Raw genomic sequence first — 18,447 nt, forward strand, 5'->3', positions numbered from 1 at the left:
CTCGCAAATATACGAGCCCCTTGGCTTTGGTAATTTGCAATAACCAAATCAAAAACCAAGAAACCAAAGCCCTCGGCTTTGGTAATTGCAATAACCAAATCAAAACCAAGAAACCGAACAAAGTTGTGGGAGCGACCCACTTTTACTTCTTATTTTTACTAATCAAAAGGTTATCCAAATTCTAACTGTCAAGTTCTAAATGACCTAACGGTCTCTTTGTTTTTTTTTTTATACTCACGCCAAAAAGGGTTCTCAGTCAGGAGTGACATCATGTGGGGGATCAAAATCAGGAAGAGCAGAAATACAGTGGGCTGCAGAGATGAAGAATCTCCAGAATCCCTGTGCACAGAGTACCTTCTTAGTAGAATCCTGTCTTGTCCTCCTCAGTAGCTTTCTGTCTCCTGACAAGATCACTCCCACAGAAAGTCACTTCTCTGATGAAGCCCGCGTTGGCCGCGCCATCTGAAGAACTGAAATCTTCATTCTCAGGGGTCTCACTAATACAAAAGAACTTGGCACAGAAGCTGAAATATTAAAAGACATCTTTATTAAACTTAATAAGTGAGACTACGTCACACAGGAGCCTTTAGCACCTGAATGAGACAGTCTAAAGAATACAGAACACAGAGGTCTTTTATATGCTTAGGATTACAAACTCAGCATAAAAGAAAGGGGCAGTCCTAGCTTCTGCAAGCATACAAAATACCTAATATGGACATACAAGATCTGCAAAATGTTAGCCAATAGAAAAACATCATGTAACCAGAATGTCCCCCTTACGTCATGTTTCTGCCCAACCCATAAGTCAATCAATTACAGCACTTATAGGTCAATCAGTAATGGCAGAACATGTCTGTATGCAGTTAGGCAAGCTAGTGTCTGAGATTGCTGTCAAAGCAAGGACAGAGGGGGGTTTTCTACACGTTGCAGTCCAAAGGGCAGAAACACTTCGTGAATAGAGCAGTCTGTGTAAAGGCAACACAAATTGAAGACAAATGTAAGATGGAGTCAAAATTAAAGAACCTCAGCACGTGTCATGGTCTCTCCAATATGGTGACCCATTCCTTCTCATTACAGGGTGTGCTAAATCCCCCTGCCACCGGTGGCGCAAAAAGAAGAGATAGGGAGCAGTGTGGGAGCTGAGGGAATCAGCAAACCAACGTAGAAGGTGTCTGCCCCCACCAATCACGTGTAGGTATTGAATCATGAGATGCATAGGCAGTCATTTGGTCATGTCGCCCCAATGGTGCCCATATATTTCAGACAAATCATTAAGTCCCCTTACTGCTGTGTCGAACTTCACAATTAGATATGCTTCCCTTTTGGAAAGTTTTTGATCCAAGTCCCCACGACGTGGGTCCTTTTCAACACGGGAGATGACATTCATTTTTTATTCTAGATTTGTGTTGGGCGATCCTGTGGCGGATTTCTTGATTATAGGAAAGACTAATCAAGAAATCCGCCACAGGATCGCCCAACACAAATCTAGAATAAAAAATGAAGTACAAACTGCACCTCTGGTCAACCACTGGATACGCTGTAAACATCGCATAAATGACCTCAAGTGGACTGTCATCTCCCGTGTTGAAAAGGACCCACATGGTAGGGACTTGGATCAAAAACTTTCCAAAAGGGAAGCATATCTAATTGTGAAGTTCGACACAGTGGTAAGGGGACTTAATGAATTGTCTGAAATATATAAACTTTAGGACCCCAGTGCTGGATGTTTTCCTGTGAGTCCACCTGCTTAATATAATTTTTCCTTCTTTTTTCAAACCACATCATTTTTTTTAATTCACACTCTAACTACACCACCGATGGTCCTCGAGTGTGTCATTTCCTTTCTTGAATAGACCACATAATTTAGGCAACAGCTACCCACCAGGATGCATGCCCGACAAAGGATCCTTTGAATACCAATTATTATTAAAAAACCACACCATCTCGTAATAATCGTTAGCCAGGGCGCATGCTCAGAAAAGTAGTGTTCCGCTTCAAATAATGAAACCCTGTTTCAACGGACATGCTCCACGCATGCGCGAGGAAGTAGTGCCGAGCTGAACGCCCGCAGAACTTGGTGGAGAAGATTAGGACTCTCCGTGCCGGTAAGCCGATACAAATTTAGATTCAGGTATTCTACCGCAAAGTTTTCGTGTTACATCCAGTACTAACACGCTGTCCTCCTCCTTTTCCAGCCAGGCGAGTAGAAAATCGCCCTGCATGCGCTTAAACACAGCTGAAGTAAAACTAAAAGATTTCCGTTTTCAACGCGGTTTGCCAACTCCTCGGTAAGAAGCCTTCCCATATGTTTTATTTTGACGTTCGTCCTAAACATTGGTTTGGTACTAATAGCGAGCAATTCCTTGTAGGCGAACCACTTTTTTCTGCTCAAAACTTACGCCCCAGGACACCCCATCATGTAAACAAAAAAGGAAAGGCAGGAACATGAGAATGATAGCCATAACTCAAGGAAAGGAAAGTCAGTTACAGGAGTCCTACCATCAAGAGAATAAAGAAGAGACCGCATCTTCCCACAATGAGATCGAGCAGACCTCGACCACAGGCAAAGAAATTACTCCAGGGAAAAAATCGATCGCCTCAAGGTCCTCGGACAAATTCGACAAACCCAAAAAATCAAACAAAATAGAAACAACTGCAATAATAACTGATGGATCGGGACACAAGGAGGAGCTAAACACTCAAAGTATGCAACAGTGGAAAAGCCTTGCGCAAGGGCCCTACGAACGTGGCGAAGCTAGGAGCCAAAACTCTGTGCCTCAAAGCGAGAGCCTGCTGGGCCAGAAGCAGGATCAGGAAAACTCCTCAGACAAACTTAAAAAAACAACTACAATAGAAGAAACTGCACTAATAACAGATCATCCTGAACACAAGGAGGAGTCAGACACACAAATCATACAACAGCGGAAAAGTCCCGAGCAGGAGATCTATGAATGTGGCGTAGCCAGGAGCCACAACATCAAGCCCCAAAGTGAGAGCCCGCCGACTCTGAAGGGGGACCAGAAAAATCGCAAACCAATGGAAATCACAGTAATAGCAGATCACAACTGTGACCAATCTTCCAACAGGGCTAATGACCCCGGCCTCACTGCAGTCAAAGAATCACGTGGCACTCCATCTAACAAGACAGACATACTAATATTCATCCCAGAATATAAAACCAGAGGCCGAGTGGACGTTTTGAACAGAGGGAACATCATAAAATTGATAAACTCAAACGAGGGCCTGGAGGGCATCTCTTCAACTGACCTACTCGAACTCGAATTCCTACCTGCACTAGTGCAGAACAAATCAGTAACAACTAAGACGACATGGTCATCAAACGATCTGGTCGATCGCATCTTAGGAAAGTTGACCACATTTGCCCAGTGGGGAATAAAACTTGAGCTAGGCAAAAGGCCTTGCTACCCAAAACCCTTTTTAAATGAAGGCGGAAAAGAACATCGCCCCAAAGTTACATCAATATTAAAAGGAACACTCAGTCACTCACCAGGATACCAAGGGAGGCCTTCCCACATCGAAGTGGCAACAACAAAACTTCCAACTTTGAACTCTGACATAATACTGCGAACAATAACAAACAGAGGTGGGCTCTGACAAGAACACTCAGCAGAGCCCCCGGGCCTCGAAAATTCGATCACCCTCAGAATTTGCATCTGGAACATCAACGGTTTGACTGACAAATTAGACGACCAGGACACATTAAGGTATCTAAGGTCATTTGACCTAATACTACTCCAGGAAACTTGGGAAGTAGAACAAATTTCTCTGGAATGATATATGATGCAAACTTCCCCGGCGACCAGGACATCAACCTTTGGTCACAGCTCAGGAGGACTGACGATTTGCGCCTCAATATCATCAATTAGATCGATGAGGGAAATAAAAAACAAAACCATAACTCCTAATATGCTACAGGCGGCAGTTATTACACTCAACACTAGGAAGCCGGACCGCCCTCTTGTAATAATCAACTCTTACATACACCCGAAGCACAAGCAGAAGGGTGCAAGAGTGCTGGACAAGGAAACAGCAAGAATCCTGGACGAGGGGGAAGCTGAGGACTTAATCCTGGCAGGAGACTTCAATCTTTTTCTCCTTGGAACTGCCACGGATGAGGAACTATCACGAGAACTCGACAGAGCATGGGGAATCCCAGCGCAAGCACAAGTGCCGGTAACTAAACGAAGAAAGTGCTCAACACAATTGCTAAAAGATCTAGAGGAATTAAACTTAAGGGCGCTGAACGGACGGTACACTGAAGACACCCCCCAGCATCAACTTACCACTCCGCCACAACCTCCTCCTATCTAGACTACGCATTTTGTAACACTTCCGCTATTTGACGTCATCAGCTCATATCAACTGAGCGCCAGTGACCAAAGTGACCACCTGCCACAAGAAATAGTCTTAAAACCTCTTAGTGGGAACCCCAAAGAAGCCAGGGCATCCGCAGGCTCTGAACATACAACAGACTTCAAACGCATTAGATTCAAACAAGACAACATTGAGGCGCTGTCTATTGACGCAAAGGAACTAATACATCAAGGGACCTCGGCCGGAAACCAAATAGAGGTCTGGGAAGGGTTTACGAAGGCCCTTGGGATCAAACATGCAACAAAACCAATGGCGTCTAAAGGCAAACCCTGAAGGCTACACTGAGAAAGACAAGCACACCGGAGATAAAAAGCCTCAAAAGGGACATCAAGCAAACTTTGAAGCAATTGCGCACACAGCCTATAAAAGAGCCCCTACATTACATACTACGCGGTTTAAAAGCAAGTCTGAAAAAGGCAATCTGGGAGAACAAAAGGCAGATGAATGACGAGCTCTGGGTAAAAATAAAGCACGATTCAAACAAAAAAACAGCACAAATTTTTGGAAACGAATACATAGCCTGCAGCGGCCAGGGCACCACAGGATAAGCTCATATATATCAGAGCCAGTTTGGGCAGACTACCTGCACAATCATTTTAATCAACCAAATGTAGACAACTCTACAGGTTCGACAACACAAGGAAATGAGCTTATCACTGAGATCAACGAAACAAGGAAGGTAGACAAAGGGCCCAGAAACGCAGGAGAAAACATCAGAGCACAACATGACCAACAGAAGGCAGGGGGAGAAAAGAAAAACAGCACATCAACATTTAACACTGAAAATGACATCAAAATAACTATTAATCAGATAAAAGCTCAAATAAAGAAAGGGAAAATGGATACCACCGTCAATATTCAAGCATGACATCGAATTCTGGAGCGATATCTTAGTGCCACTTTTTTCGAGCACACTGGAATTAGAGACATGCCCGGAATCCTGGAAAGGATCTATCGTAAGCCCTATCTATAAGCAAGGAGACAGGAGCAATCCTGCCAACTACCGGCTGATAGCCTTACTAGATATGGAGGCCAAATATTACACTGGCATACTATTAGAAGAACTGACTTCATGGGCAGAGACAATGCACATAATTCCACCGACCCAAACAGGATTCCGCAGAGGACAGGGCACTTCCACAAACATCATGGCTCTTTCCCTACTTATAGACGCGGCAAAATTAGGAAAAAACTCGCTGTTTCTGTGCTTCATAGACTACAGCTCAGCCTTTGACCACGTGGACCGGGGCAAACTATGGCAAAAGCTTGAAAAATGGGGGATACCCCACCCCCTCTTGAGGCAACTCATCTTACTTCACACCAACACGTAGCTCAAGATCAAGCTGGGAGACGGGACGCACCTTTCAAGGCGAATTAACACCACCAAAGTCCTGAAACAAGGGTGCGTCCTAGCCCCGACCCTGTTCAACCTCTACCTGGCAGATCTACCAGGGGAACTGGACGGTACCAATTCGCACGCCCCGCGGCTATGGGACATTACGCTGACCAACCTCCTCTATGCCGATGATCTTGTCCTAATAAGCCGCACTCCAACAGGCCTCCAACATCTTTTGAACACTACTAGTTCATTCTCGAATCGTAACGGCCTAACCATCAATTTGAAAAAAACAACAATAATGGCAGTGAACTACAAGAAGGCCAGGAAGAACAATTGGCTCCTGGATGGACACAAATTGGGCCAAATGACGTGCTACAAGTACCTGGGTGTCCTATTGGACAGCAGAGGGTCGTTTAAACCTCAATTAGAATCGCTACACCGAAAAGGAACCATGACCTTCCTTGCGATGAAACCCTTGAAGAAGCTTCTGCCTGACCACACGCTCGACCCTTTTTTGCAGGTACTGAGAGCTCGTCTCCAACCGACTCTCACATATGGGAGTGAATCAACTTTTGCAAAAGACGCTCTGACAATAGATAAAGTAATCGCCAGAACTTACAGGTCAATCTTTCAGCTTCCTAGTTACGTCTCAGCAGCACAAATCCATCTGGAGTTTGGGGTACAAAAGGAAGCGGCGGAAAGAAGGGGCAGCTTCATAAAATGCTGGCACAAGATCAGAAACGCAGAACCGGGCACCCTAAATTCCCACCTCTGGACTGAACTGCAAAGACACGAACGACCAAACGCTAGAGAGTACCTGATGGAATCTCTACAAAATCTGGAGCTGACTGGCCTTTGGAACAGCCCAGTAGACCACAAACACTTTAAAAAGCTGGTAACAAAAGTAACTAAAATAACATCCCTGCTGGAAGACAAAGAAACTCTGGCAAAAAGGGCACACGGATGGATAGTCTTAAACGACTATAAAATTTTAAAGCCTCAAGAGTACTTAGATCGAGGATTTAAACAGAAGATTAAAGAAAAATTCCTAAAGCTGCGGTTAGGCATTCTACCAATTCTCCCTCATCTGGCTCCATGGAAGAGGACTCAGGACGACCAAATTTGTCGACTCTGCAAAACAGGCCCTGAAGATCTAGTCCACACAATATGTATTTGTCCCAGTTTAACGGACCTAAGGAGAACACTATTACGTTCAATATGGAATCAGAAGGGGATTAGATCCTGCCGACAGGCAGTCAAACTGTGCTTCAACCCACAAGAGACCCAATTAAACTACAGAATTACAAAATACCTTGACGCAGTGGCAAAAAGAATTAATGAAGCACAAAAAGACGTAAATGTGCAATAGCCATTCACTGCCCTGAGCAACTCTGATCCAAAAGAAGTACATTAACTGACTTATCGATAACACTAACTACGCAAATAATTTTAAATGTTTGATAACCAATTTTTATGCATTTTAAATTGTGAGTTTTAATTAACTGTGCAATAAAATTTACCTTTTACCATCATGTAATGCAGAGGTAATTGTTTTATATCTTTTATATCACCCATTTTTGATATGGCATCCAAAAAGAACAGGAGCTCACACATCTTCTCCGATTTTTCTCTCTCCTTTTCTGTTCGTTTTACTTGTGTTAACAGGTGACATTTGTGTTCCGATCCTTCTCACTGGATAACTTCCTTTGTGGTAAGCAGAGGTTACTCTGGGTGTTGCAGTGCTCGTTAGTGTTCTTTGTCTTTCCAAATACAATTGAATACAGAGGTTTTTTCCCCTTTGCAATCTGGCCCTGATGAGAATCCCTTCCAACTCGCAGGGATTCGAAACGCGTAGGCCTTCTTACGTCCAGCGTCTGCTCTCTTTGTATTGCCCTAGTGTTAATCTGTTGCCGCACTAGCTGCTATTAACTATACACCCATTGTTTGTTTAATCTTTATAATTCATCAGATTTATATCAAAATTAATGAGTGTATTCCACAAATTATTGTGAAATTCCTTTTATTTTTGCAGCAGACCGAATACTTAGCCCATTTTGTTTATCTCTCATCCAATTTAGGCTAAGTACTGTGGAATGAATGTATGAATGTTTGTGGTATGACTGTGATATGATTGATTTTGGAATTGTATGGTTGATTTTATTGCCCCGTTTTGTGTCCTCTTTTCATTTTGTATATAAAATGTTCTGTTTCTTGACAGTATATGTTGAAAGTTTAAATAAATGTACTTTCAAACATTTATTTTGTAAAATAAAATAGCTATTGAAGAGCATTTCCCATTTTTGATCAGGTGACTTTTTTTGGTTGATAGAATAAGATATCAAATAGAGTATCAGTACTGGCCTTTCTGTTCTGTTGTTTAATTATTCAGGCTCAGCCTTACTGATTAGAGCCAACCCCGGTTGTTTTTGAATGCCACCAATTCAGCAATTGATGTGGCCCCCCAGTCCTAGGCATACCCAGCAGAGCAAACCCTGAAACATAGGAGAGTGTATGCCTAGTAATATGGAGGCAGGGGTGAAAGCACCAGAAAGCAAAACCCTGCAATAGGGAGTCAGGCACTGCTATTTTTCAGCAATGCCACTCTGCCCGTTACTGCCAGTGGCAGTGTGTGCCAGAAGACCACCTGGGCTTGTAATGATGTGACCACCCGACCGACATTGCCATCAAACATAACAACCAGAAGGTGGTAAATTCTCAACCCCCAAATACCTAAACTAGTGTCCAGCTGCGTCCCACCAAGAACAAAACATGGATTGGACACATCGGTGAAATAAATAAAGACAAGATTTCATCCAATTAAAAAGCAGTCCAGAAATGTTTGCAAACTGGACCGGGGCCGAAGCAATTGTGTTGTGAATGTTGTGGATATCCCAAATGTATAACAACATATCATCAGCATATAATGTTATCACGTCCAACCCATCTCCCCGAGGGATTCTCCACTGCGTCCCCCAATTGTACATGGCCTGCGGCAAGGGCTCAATCACCAGTAAATCACTAATGGTGACAGGAGGCAGCCCTTTCTTATCCCCCGTGCGTATAGTGATGACATCTTATTTGAGAGGCCCTGTATTAACCTTAATCAGGGGATTCCTCTACAGCAGTTTCAGATGCATAAAACAGTGGCCAATACCATAACAAGCTAATACAGTGAAGCAATATCTCCACTTCAAAGAGTAAAAGGCCTTCTCAAGGACTAGGACATAGCAACTCAGGGAGGTATGTCGAGCAGGGACAGACAAACCTGTTTTGGTATGGGTGAACCAGAGGTGGCAGATCAGCAAGTATTTTCACCAGAACCTTGTAATTGGTATTGAGCACTGCGAGCACTCGATAGGAGCCGAGGAGCAGTGGATCTTTGTTTGGGTTAGGTAAAAGGATGACCGCTGCCTCCCTCTGGGAGGCGTAGAGACTGCCAAGTGAAAGGGCTCCCTAATACATTTTTAACAAGTGTGGAGCCAATTTAGATGAATAAGATTTGTACAGTTCTGCTGGCAGCCCATCAGTGCCTGGTGACTTGCCAGTGGCCGATGCCACAATTGTTTCCTTGATTTCCTCTAGTGTAAGAGGGGTGTCTAAGTCAGCTCTCTGGTCTGCGGTAAAGTGGGGCAGTGTCAAGCTGGAAACAAATTGGTCTTACGTTTTCAAACCTGCCACGCAGTGGACTGGTACACCTGTGTATAATCCACACATTCCTCATGAATAGCATATTGTGTGTAGAGGACAAAGCCCATTTCGGAGCTTATCACCACTATTGTCCACTGAGGCTGGTCCTGCCCTATAAGCCAGGCCAGGAGCTGTCCAGCTCTACCAGCTGTGGGCCAATTGTGTGGGGTAATTATGGCAGTGCAGCCTCGAAGAGTCACTTTGAAGACATCCCATTCAACGAGCTTAGAGGAGGCAGTACCATTGTTGTGGTCAAAGTAGTACTCAGCCGCTGCCGCCAGAGAGGCTCAAAATAGGATATCTTCCAGCAATGCAGTCTGGAGTCACCATGTATGGATCGGAGGTGGTTCAGCTGCCCATTGCAGTCGCAAAGTTTGGGGGTTATGGTTGGAGTGGATGCAGCCCATGTATTCCACCTGTTCAATGGAGGGAAGTAGCAATGGTACTCCAATCAGCCTATCACTGTGGACATGTGAGTTGTGAGGTGCTGAGTAAAAGGAATACCCCCTCGTATTTGGATTCCGGTGCCACCACAAGTTGACCAATTGCCATTGTAGCAGCCAATCTGTGAGCATTTGTGAGTTTGAGGATGCAGCTGTGCTGGGCAATGGGGAGAAGGAGCAGCCAAGGACAGTGTCCATAACACTGTTGAAGTCCCCACTGATGAGCCACAGAGTAGCACTCCAGCTTGACAGCATATGTGAGAGCGCATAAAAGAAGGCTGCATGTTCCGAGTTTGAGGCATATATGGAATCCAGCAGAACGGAGCGGTCATCAAGGCGACCTGATATTTGAACGTAAGGGCCCTCAGGTCCTAGGATTGTATCTTCAACCACAAATGGAGTCCCCCTTGACTGATAGTTGTACTCCCAGTGTAGGTGAAGTTATTGGTAGCAAAAACCTGCCCACGCCAACATTACTGCAGCTTTTTGTGTGTATGAGATGAGTCTCCTGCAATAATGCTGTATGTGTGGGGTGGCATTTCAGGTAGTAGCACAAGCATGAAGGCATACCTCTCACATTCCATGTAAGTATATTCAAGAGGGTCATGAGTGATAGGGCATGATGGCCACCATCTTGGAGGCGCACGGGGGCCAGCAAGAATGGATCGACTTACCCTGTATATAAGGGGATCTGATACCTTGCTCCAGAGTCATGGGTTGTAACAAAAACATAAAAAGCAATAACATTAGAATGCAAATACCAAAGGGCAGAGGGACAATGTGTTTCCCCCAAACCATGTCATAACCAGGCTCAGCAGGAATCAACCAGTCATGTGTAGCAAGGCAGCCAAATAAGAACACCTGTGTAAAGAAGGATGTGTGGATAGGAGCCTGTGACTAAGACTGACCCAGTATTATCCCATTGCCAGCACAGGTGGAAGAGCGGTAGGAAGTTCCCGAACCAGGCTAGGCAGCCACCCTAAACCCAGGGGTAGTCTCCATCCGATTCCAAACCGCGACCAATTACACTCAGTGCAGCAGAATTCTGTAGGGCCTGGTGCCTCGCACCAATGACTTGCTCCAGGTCAGGCGCATTTGGGATTTGAAGAGAGTATCTTTATCTAGAACATCTCCTGTGGCAACCCCAGAGCCGCACCGCTGCAGGGCACGGCAACAGGTTGATGGGTGTGCTCCTCCATTGGGTGCCCTGCTGCCTCCAACTAGTCAAATGTATCTTCTTGAGAGGCTAAAAAGTGCATCTTCCCCTCTGCCACCACTGGTAAGCGTGTCGGGAAGAGAAGGGCATATCCGATGTCCAGGTCTCGGAGTCGGCATTTAACAGCAAGGAAGGAGCTGCACTGTGCCCAAACCTTCAGCGCGCAGTCTGGAAAGAACAGTATCTTTGAACTGTCCATCATGATCTCCTGCAGCTTCCTTGCCTCCCGCAAGACAGCATTCTTGTCTTTGAAGTGTGGTAGGCAGGACAGTAACGGTCGGAGGGTTAGAGCGCGGCGGCGGTCGGCATGCCGGGACATGGTGAACGTGTTCCACCAAGAAGAACTGCAAGAGAGTATCCTGGGGAAGCAGCTGTCACAGCCATTGTTCCACATGCACCACATACAGACATTGTCGAAGCACAAGTGCACCCCCACATCCTCCATGTGGAACTCTAGGACCTCCACCCACTCCACCATCAGGCGCATCAAATAGTCAAGTTTACGAGCTTTAGGCAGCACCTCTTCAAGGTTAGCTCCATAGTGTGCACCCTGTCTGGCTGTTTGTGGTGGTCTTCATGAAGCAGCATCAGGTCGTTGTTACCTTGTCTATCTTACTTTCCAAGGACGTCTGCATTGTTACCAGGGTAGTACCAATCTTGTCCACTGCCGTGAGAACTGCGTCTAATTGATTCATCAAAGAGAGCACGTGTGTGGAGTCATCAGCGGGGTCAGTGCTACTCAGTAACTTGTCCTGCTCATTCGCAGTGCGTCACTTAATGAATTCCCCAAAAACATACCATAATTTTTTGGACAATCTCTAACTTGCCTATAAAACATTTAGAACCAAAACTTTTTGTTGCAAGAACATTCCTACATTGGTCTTTTCAATATTAATTTTGAAGTAATTCTTTATGACATATGTATTATTAGTATTCAACATTATCTACAGGCCTGTAGGGCGATGGCATACAAATTACCAGCATAATTCACCCTTGAGGAAGCTGAACATTTTAGCGAAAATTTTACCACATAATAATATAGAAATGTGCTAAATATTAACATGAAAAATGCCTAATAAGTTAAACATTAGAAAATGTGCCTTTATTTAAAGTGCAAATTGGAACAATTTTGTTTATTTTCTGCAGAAAGCTTTCATTTCCATTGTTTTCCACTTGCTAGGCCTCACTATTCTTTTATTCTACTCTTTCTCTTGAAGAAAATAAATGCTTTTCATAAAATAGTGATTGAACATTATAATCAAACTCTAGGATTTGACTTTTTGGGAAATGTGCTGTTTTCAGAAAAATGCATTACTTCTTTCCTCACACCATATGACTTCTCTGTATTTAGACTGTATTGTTCGACACAGATACATCATGAACACGTGTATTAATGAAAAGAAAATGTTTGCTGCAGCTTAAGTTTTATGATCTTCCCAGGACATACCATAGTTTAAATGTTTCATTTCAAAGAGTAGCTAATTGTTATACCAAGGACTCCAGACAGCTAGCAGAGAAGGCTTGCAAAAGGTTATTATTATTTATTTAAGAGTTTTATATAGCACTAGCTAGACCCGAGGGTATCAGAGCACTTTAAATCATTATCATACGCAAGACAAATTTACACAGTAATATGTGTAGGAAAGTGGCTCTGTATATACTGGACCAAAGTAAGGGACAGTGGGCCCGATTCACAGAATGAACTTAAGACTAAATCCTAAACTTACTACTATTTGGTATTCACAGAATGCACTTACTACTTTCGGGATTCACAGAGTGAACTTACTACTACTAGAGCTTGAAAAGGGAACAAAGGCTGCAGGCTTGGGGACAGAGGATCTTCTGGAGCGACCAACAATTCGAGGGGTAAGTTGGGATCTTGGAGGGTAGGTAGGCACCCCGGAGTTGGGCACAGGAGGCCAGGGGCACCGGTGCAGGGGTGTCTTTGGATGTCGAGAAATCTTACCCTCTTCTGGTCGCGGTTGGAGGGGTCCCTGGTTCTGAGTCTGCAGGAGTCGTCTGGGTCATCGAGGAGGGCCCTTGGGCACTGGATTCCAGGTCAGAATCGCCGGGGGACGTCCTCAGGGTCTTTGTCTACTCGGGCACAGGCCGGGTTCGGCGGGTGCAGAGTGGGCTGGATTCGCGGTTCCTGGCTGGCACCAGGGGTGTTGCTGTTTGAGCAGAGCCACTGCTCGTGGGAGTCCCAGTCTCTAAGAGGGTCAAGACAAGCAGGATATCCGGGGTTCTTGAGGTTGCTGTCTGCAGGAGACACCAGGCTTTAGCAGGAGCAGGTTCAAGGATCAACAGGCCTGTAGGGCTGGGGCCAAGTCAGTTGGTGTCGTACTCTTGTTAGCAGTTGCACGGCAGGCCTTCTTCTTAGTCTTCTTTCTTGTTTCGAAATTGGGATCTGAGGAAGGAAGGTTCAGGGTGCCCCTAAAGACTACATTTGAGGCATTACAGGTAGGGGAAGGGCAGGGACCAATAGGTTCCTGTCCTGGGGTGAGTACACCCCCTATCCTGCCCCTCTTCTGTGACTCCAGTCAGGAGAAGCACTGTAGGCGAATAAAGGCCAGTACGAATGCTCCCTAAAGAGATGACAGCTGCCTTCTTGCCTTTCCCAAGGCATACTTGCATGCTAGCATTCTCATTGCTTTAACTAAGATGTTTTGCAAATGCAGCTCCCTCAAAAGTCTACTCTTGCTCTACTTAATTAGTAAGAACAGTCCTAATACCTTTGTCTGTCTTTCCCATTCCAAACTATAACAGGCCAAGTATACCACAGCACCCTGCAAATGGGGACTGAGGGTGCGTCTCCACAAGCTCCAGTCAGATAAGTGTTGAGAGAATAACACCTCAACACAACTCAACTTCATGCTGACATGAAATGTACACCATGGGAATTGAGTATGAAGACGACTGACCATTGAAAGATCTCTCACCACTGGACGCCAATGACCCATTCATCTGTTTTTGTAACATGCTTAGCTACCTTCTTTATAGTATATGTCCTTAACTAGAGACACTCAATGCTTCTCATCTTGAGGCATCCAATGCATCCCTTCCTTGCCATGCCCCTTATCACTTTACTATGCTTGTCTGAATTGCCATAAGAAGCTACTGGTGACAGTGAAGTGCTTTGTTTTCCTAATTCTTTCAGAGGAGATTTCCTCCTGTTTTTGTGCTGATAATAGCTACAGCTGGATTCTCTACTTCTCAACTGCATTAGAGTGCAGTAACCTTCATGGAGAGTTCGATCTTTCCTTAGTCATCTGACTTGGCTCTAAAATCCTATAAACCAAAAATTAGCTTACCTTTTCCAATGAATAGATTAGTCTTCATTTTTGCTTGTGCCAACCCATATAGTTTTAGTGGCACTGGGGAGAATCGGGGTATGGTGTTTTCACACCTCTTGCAATCGGTATACCGCTGTTACCTCCTGTTAGCCGACACACAATGATCACAAGGAAACATAATCAGATACTAAACCTTTTATTTTGTCCTGGTATTAATGCACTCAGCACACAGAGCAACACTAGGAGAAGCAGTGTTTTAAGGTGTATATATTTATTTTTATGTGGCACTGTACAAAATTGATTATAAATATAGGAATGACCTTTCATTTAGGGCAGAGCAGAATTATGCAGAAGTCCAGAGAGTTTTTTTTGCAACTCCGCGGAATTCGGCATAGTGTAACACGTGAACTCCGCCCAACCCTACATAGACGGTAGTAGATTATACCCAGGCCTTACTTCAGAGACTGCTAAGAGGGGAGAGGGCAAAGATTCCAGTAGGAAGGAAGAGGATGAGCCAGGTACTGATTCAGGAGATGAAATACTGGAACAGATGTTGAATTTGAGACCTCCACCACACATGACCCCAGCAGAGCAGGGTGACTCAGGCGTTAGTACTAGTTTTATATTGCCAACCACTACAGTACAGCCGAGTGCATTCCAAATTGAATGAGCGCTACAGATATTGTAAATCCCCTCACCAGCTCAACCACAAGTTGCTGTTCCAACAGTGACTTCCAAAGCCATAGTGCCCAGTATAGCCACAATACATGATATTGGTACTCCCTCTGCAACGTGGGTGGTATCCAGAGCACCTCTGCTTATCGAAACAAGAGCTGAGAGTCAAATAGATACCGAAGGAGTATCCACTTTATGATTTGTCCCAACTTCCCAGAACTCACAGATAGTTAACTTGAAGCCATCATTAACAGTGCAAACGTTATAGATGGGGGAATGCCAGTACTTACAGCCCCAAACTCATTAGAAGAAATAGTTGCGACTGAGGAGTTATATGTATCCGCCATCATTTTCTCTGTATTGCACTGGACCGGGGGCAGAGCCTCACAACCTTTGGAACTCAGAGTCCCGTCTTCACCTGCGCCTTAGACGCTATCAAAAGGTGCCAGGAGTCCTGCTGCAGTGTAGCCACCATTGTTTTCTCCACATTGCACCAGACCAGGGGCAGAGTCTCACAACCTTTTTGACTAGAGTCCCATCATCACCCATACCTTAGACTCCATCAAAAGGCACTAGGAGTCCTGCAGCAGTGTAGTTGCCATCATTTTCTCCGGATTGGACCGGGCCGGGGGCACAGTCTCACAACCTTTTGGACTCGGAGTCCCGTCATCAGCTGTGCCTTAGATGCCATCAAAAGGCGCCAGGAGTCAAAAGGCACCAGGAGTCCCGCGACAGTGTAGCTGCCATCGTTTGCTTGGCATTGTGCCAGATCGGGGCAGAGTCTCACAACCTTTGGGACTCGAAGTCCCGTCATCCCCTGCGCCTTAGACGACATCCAAAGGTGCCAGGAGTCGGGCGGCGTGGTACACAAGCGGGTACGCGACCGGTATGCACCCGGGCCAAGGGCATGCCCGTCCACGCCTGTGAGAGCCCGGAGGTGGCTCGGCTGGGCCCCCCTCTAACATTGGGATACCGGGACTCTGAGGTACTGTGATGAGATTACTTGTTCTCAATCATTTTCTAATAATGGTTAAACGAAAGGGCCATAGTGAGCACCCCGGGAGTAGAGTAGCAGAAACCCTTGATGCTTTTTTAACAAGGGCTGAGTCAGTCCTTACTTATGAAATTGAACTAACTGAGTGGCACCTTTCACTGGAACCTTTGATTGCACAGAACCACGCTTTAAGGCAGGACCACATTGAAACAACAACTCAACTAATCGATAAATCCATCCACTTGTTGACATGCACTTATCTTATACTGCTGAAGGGGGTTCCCTACTGTCCAGCCAGGTTATCATGGCCAGAACTGTAGGGTGGCTAGGCTCATCTATTAAATCATTGGAAGGCGATTGCGTGGTTATAAACTTCAATAATGAGTTTATAGTTAGATCCCTCCTAGCCAAGCTAAACATATTTCTTCTTAAGGGCACACAGATCATACTACTACCACTGGATCACCTTTTGAGGCCCCCTCGTTTGCTGACTAGAGTACCTAGAACTCATCTAAGCGGAGGCGTCTTGAGGTCCACCTTACCAGGAAATATAGGTATCTTGGGGCTGCCCTTGAAATAGATTTACCCCCTCTCTGATCTGGAAGCATGCGACTGACTACCCCAGCTGATAAGGAGGGTTCCGCTGCACCAGATATTATGGTATCGGATAGTCAAACATATAGCCAACACATTGAATCCCAGAAGGGGTAGATACCTTATTCAAAATAGCATCCTGGAATGTAGCAGGCATTGCACAAAAACTAGGTAATGCGCACTGGTTAAGACTCTGGCAAGATCAGGATATCTCCTGTTATCAGGAGACGTGGGCAATGGAACCTATTTTTGTAAATGGTTACCATTCTTTCCAGACAATGGCAGTACCATCACCATCAGGGAGGGCTAAGGGGGGCCTCCTAACTTTAATCCCCAACACAGTGGCAGTGATTATCTCCTTCTTCTTGAGGTGGTCAACAAAGGCACATGGCTTTTAATAAACTATTATAACAATAATTTTTAGGGAAAGATGCATTGAATATTAGATGAGGTGAACAGGTCCATTGACGAGGCCGTAAGGTCTACAAAAAAATGAGGTTTTAAGAATTATCTGGGTGGGAGATTTTAATTTGCATCCCTGTATGCACAAGCAAGATCGTGTTTGCAGTCTGGAAGACCTGGAGGTAAATCCGGTTTATCATTTTACTTATAGTGATTATGGAAACTGTCTCAACAGGTTCCTACTCACCAGGAATATGGCAATAGTCAATAAATCCATCATATCAACGGGCTATTTAGGGAAGACGTTCTGACGAGATGCCTATGAATCAACATTAGATTTCATATTGGTCTCTAACCCCCTTAATAACAGCTTTAATCACTTAGTCACCCAATTTACGAGTTTTATCGACCATGCCATTCCGAGGCAATCTTTTTTTAGCCAGTCAGCCTTTCCAAAGTCAGCATTTGAAATTCCAGGCCTTTACTCCCAAATACTGCATCTGAATTAGAGGAATAGTTGGAAATTCGAGCAGTGCTGGACTCATTGGAAAGTGGACTATGTCCCTTTTGACACACCCAGACAACAGAGGAAACCATGGACTATTTGGCCAATATGGTGCTGCAAGTACCAGTGTTACACTCTCCCCCCGAATCTTCTGCAACCCCTCAGGAGGAGGGGAATCGGGCGGGGAGGTATCTAGAAGAGAATAGGGCCAAGTAACTGACAAGGCCTCTCCTGCCCACGCTTGCAGCCAACTCAGTTCGGTCAAAAATATAGGCAGCATGGCATTGTCTGGAGAGGATAACGGATCTATGTATGGCTCCCATAATGGATACATATCTGGTTGAACTGAGAGCAGAAAAGATGAAACATGACTGTTGAAGGAAATGTTGTTGCTCAAACCGTCCACTCGAAAGATCAACTTTCCTTGTATATATATATCACCTTCTGCGCCACCAGATATGTATCCGCTCAAGCGCAGATGTGAGTCACTAAGATATTGAGATCTTTGTTTGTCTTCATAATGATTTAAGTAACATCTCATCACTTGATTGTACTGCATGATAAAATTATTCTTACCTTCCAATTAAAAGTGAAAAAAATAGATTGCCTTGCAGAGAGCTACAAGTTCTCTACAAATGGACATGTTTGTCCCCATTGGTCTAGGGGCCTTTCCATTCTTGATATTCCAGGGTTGCACCCAACCTCCAGATACTTGCATCCGTTGTGATCTGGACTGGGAAAGAATAATAAAAAATGATCTCTTTTGCTAGATTGTCCTTGTTCAACCAGCAATGTTATTTCTGAGTTATCTTAAAGGTAACAGGAATCTGAGATTCATAACGGCTGGAGGTTGGAGCCTAGTGCTCCTAGAGATTATTAACCAATGGCTTGAGGTGAAATCGAG

This window comes from Lissotriton helveticus, chromosome 6 (genome assembly GCF_964261635.1).
Source record: "Lissotriton helveticus chromosome 6, aLisHel1.1, whole genome shotgun sequence".
Lineage (NCBI taxonomy): Eukaryota > Metazoa > Chordata > Amphibia > Caudata > Salamandridae > Lissotriton > Lissotriton helveticus.